Here is a 4,404-nt window from a genome sequence, read left to right on the forward strand (position 1 = left end):
TCCGCTATTTGGCGTTCCTATATAATTACCCATATTGTGCTGGGTTGCCTGGCGACCACGAACGCTTCGCGTCATGCTGGCGATGCGTGCCGTGGCTTTCTGCATCTCTATGTGAGGACCTGCGTGCCGGTCAGCTGACTGTCACGTGGGCATCACATGATGTGGACGCCGCTGCTCGCCCCGCCTACTATGACGCGAGAAGCGTCATTAAGGTCCTTGGGTATACACACACCACTCAGCAGCTGTGCACCATTGAATGTTAATTAGACTGGCTATTTAAGAGGCCCCAGTGCTGTTTTCCCTCAAGCCCGCTGACGAAAGCCTACCGAAACGCGCGTAGGGGTGACACCAACCGCCCCCTCACCCACTCTTTTCCCCTTGGAGACATCATCGGTACCTGTGATTTGGGTAACTATAGGTTATCTTGATGTTCTCTTTACAAATCTGGTTACTATTCTTTGACTTTTTCCTGTAGTTTCAACATAATCTTATCCTATTCTATATTTATTATACGCTAATAGCAAGCTATGGTTTACTAATCAGGTATTTGGGAACTGCCCCTTTGATGATGACACTTTTGATATACGTGTTTTTGATGTCATTACTATACATCTTTAAATTGCTTACCATATGGGGTTATTGAGGGGATTTTTGGTGTCTTTTTCTTTTATTCACACATGTGGCACTTTGTGCCTTTAAGCTCTATGGTATCTATGTAACTTTACTATATGAGTATTTAATAAAAAAGATTTTTTCTATGCTTATCCAGGGCTCTGTTGTCGCTTATGTTTTTTTCTAACTTTTCTATGTTCTATTGTGATGCCCTATTCAGGTCCACTCCTAGGTCTGCATACTAGCATTTTGAGATTGACACTATAATGCGGGCGTTTCTGTGGTATATCTTGTCATTATCTTGGTAATGCAAGAACTTGTGGATGGCCTCAAAATATGTCCAGGTCATGACCATTCGGAACACTGGAGTGTTATACAAAACGTCAACACTCCAGTATTGCCGAACCTCTGTTTTTTTCAGGATCCCCATATGAAGGACCACCCACAAAACTTCATCATTTCTTCTGCGTCTACAGGAGAACAGTTAGAAAATGATGAAGAGGGGTTTTGTTCCAAAAATTGATGAGCATACAAATTAGTTTGGCCCACCATGAGGTTTATAAAATCCTCAGAGAAAAAGACTTTGAAAAAGTCTATTTCTGTGAGGCCGGTGGTGTCAAACTTGATTCCTGATTCCGCCACGAAATCAGGAATCAGTGGCTCAAAATTTTCAGGGGGCAAGGTCCATTCAGGATCAGTAGTGGGGGCGCTGGAACATCTTCTCTCCTGCGATGACTGCGGGGCGGTCCAGCAGCACCTGAGCAGGAAGAGGAGGAAGAAGAGGAGGAAGAAGAGGAGGAAGAAGAGGACGATGAGGCGTCGGAAAAGTAAAGAAATGTGGGATCCTCGTCCTCGCTGTCAGTCTCAGTGTTGGAAACAACAATAGCGTATGCCTCCTCCGCTGAATAGCAAGTTTGGGATGAGCTGGACATTTTTTTTTTCTCGTGTATGTGGTGCGTGTGTGTCAGTACTTTATTTAGAGTGTGTGTGTGTCAGTGTGTTTGGTGTGAACCTTTTTTTTCTGAAAAAAAAGAGAAAAAAGGGAATTAGTCCTACCGGTAATTGGGTTTCCAGGAGTCCAGCCTGACAGCACACCAGGAGGTAGTCCTTCATGTCCGACTAGGGTCAGGAACACACGAGAGGTTAAAAGGCCCCTCCCCACCCTCCATCGGCAGTGTTTTTCCCAAGTACCACACCAGGATGGATGCAACACAATTTTGTTGAAACTACCGATACATATTAAATGCTCACATGCTCTGGCTATTCAAAAAGGGGAAGGGAATATAAGGGTGCTGTCAGGCTGGACTCCTGGAAACCCAATTACCGGTAGGACTAATTCCCTTTTTCCAGGACGTCCCTCCTGACAGCACACCAGGAGAAATACCAACTAAATGGTCCTAGGGAGGGACTACAGCCTGGAGTACTTTCCTCCCAAAGGCTGTCTGCTGATTGGACAACAAATTTAGTCTATAATGCTTACAAAATGTATTCAACCCTGACCAGGTTGCTGCATTACATATCTGCTCTGAGGAAGCTCCTGCTCTCTCTGCCCATGAGGTGGAAATGGATCTGGTGGAGTGGGCCCTTATGCCTTCTGGCACTAACATCCCCCTCGAAACAAAAGCATGGGAAATGGCCGCTTTGATCCATCTGGCCAAAGTCAATTTTGATGCAGTCTCTCCTTTGTTCTTCCCCCAGAACTGGACAAACAAACTAGAGTCTTTCCTCCATTCTTTTGTGGCGTCTAGATAGTGGAGAACCGATCGCCTGACATCCACCGAGTGGAAATTCTGTTCTCCTGGGTTTCCTGGCTGATCGCAGAAGGCGGGCAAAATGATCTCCCTATTCAGGCTGGAGTCCGACACCACCTTGGGTAACAAAGAAGGATCTAGTCTAAGGATTAGGCGGTCGTCCAAAATCTGCATATAAGGGAATACTACCGAGAGGGCCTGAATTTCCCCCAGTCGCCTAGCCGAAGTTATGGCCACCAAGAACACGGTTTTAATTGACAGTGACTTTATACTAATATCCTGCAGGGGTTCAAAGTGACTTTTACATAGGGCATTTAGCACTAAATTTAAGTCCCACGGAGCCACCCTTTCCCTTATAAAGGGCCTCAATCTACCCACTGCTTTCGAGAATCTGGACACCCACGGATGTTTAGCCAACGGATAGTCTAAGTATGAACTTAAGGCCAAAATCTGGACTCTAAGCGTGCTGGGGCTTAGTCCCTTGTCATACCCTGCCTGGAGAAATTCTAAGACTTCTGGAACTGGTGGGGACTGAGCCTCTATTAATGTGTTCCCGTATATCGAACAGAACTTCTTCCATACTTTTGAATAAATGGCCGTTGTCACTGGTTTCCTACTTGCCTGAAGGGTTGTGATGACCCTATCAGAGAGGCCCCTGGACCTCAAGATAAACCTTTCAGGATCCAGGCTGACAGCTGAAGCCACTCCACCGCAGGATGCTTCAGAGGTCGTATCGCAGCGGGAGAGGGAAGTGATCTTCTGCTGTCATCCGCATCAAGAGGGGGAAACAGCTTCTTTTAGGCCAGAAGGGAACCACTGCGATCACTGTGGCCCCATCCTCCCCCCATCCTTGGTATTAAGGGTATGGGAGGGAAGGCGTAAGCTAGTGGCATATCCCAGGTCTGGGACAACGCATCGACCCCCGCTGGATTGTCCTCTGGGTACCTGGAAAAGAATTTTTGGGTTTTCGCATTTTTCTTTGAGGCAAAAAGGTCTATTGAAGGGGTCCCCCATCTTTTTATTAATTGAAGAAAAACTTCTTGGTGAAGTTCCCACTCTGATGGGTCTAATCCTTTCCCTGCTCAGGAAGTCTGCCACCTGATTTTGGGAGCCCCTGAGATGAAGAGCTGAGATGGAGGAAACCGTCTTTTCTGCCCAAGCGAAAATTTCCTCTGCTATCGCCTGGAGCCATGTATGTTTTGTTCCTCCCTGATGTTGAAGGAAGGCTACCGTGGTGGAATTGTCCGAGAGAACCCTTACGTGCTTGCCTGCTAGTAGTGACTGACACCTCTGTAGGGACTCCCAAACTGCTCTTAGCTCTCTGTAATTCGAGGACCGGTGTCTGATTTCCTGAGACCAAGTCCCCTGTATGTATCTGCCCTCTACATGGGCCCCCCCCAACCCCACTGGCTTGCGTCCATGGTAAGGGTAATATAAGGGGATTCTATCCACTGGACTCCTCTTCCCAGATTTAAAGGGGAAACCCACCAGGCTAGGGAGCTTGTTAAGACTGGAGCTAAGGGCATCTTTTTGTCCAGGCCTGACTGACGTTTGTCTCAAGCGGAGCTGATTTCCTTCTGAAGAACTCTGGAATGTGCCTGACACCACCTTACACAGGGAATGCACGATGTCATGGTCCCCAGAATACTCATAGCTTCCCTGACCGTTACTTCCCTCTTTCTGCGAAAGGAACCGAATCTTTTTACTATGTCCCGAGCTTTCTTTGGAGGGAGACTGGACAAGCCCTGGTGCGAATCTAATAGCACTCCCAAGAATATTTTCTGGTTGCTTGGAGCTAGGTCTGATTTCTCTAAATTTAGAACCCACCCCAAGTCTGACAATAGTCGCCTTACCCGACGCTGATGAAGAATTAATTGCACGTCTGAATCTGCTACTAGAAGGAAGTCGTCTAGGTAGGGAATTATGACTATGCCCTCTCTCCTTAGATGGGAGACTACTTCCGACATTATTTTGGTGAAGATACGGGGTGCCGATGACAGGCCGAACGGAAGACATTGGAACTGATAGTGGCTTACGCCAC

Source organism: Phyllobates terribilis, unplaced genomic scaffold (genome assembly GCF_046119375.1).
Source record: "Phyllobates terribilis strain yellow unplaced genomic scaffold, ASM4611937v1 Scaffold_3__8_contigs__length_932513732, whole genome shotgun sequence".
Lineage (NCBI taxonomy): Eukaryota > Metazoa > Chordata > Amphibia > Anura > Dendrobatidae > Phyllobates > Phyllobates terribilis.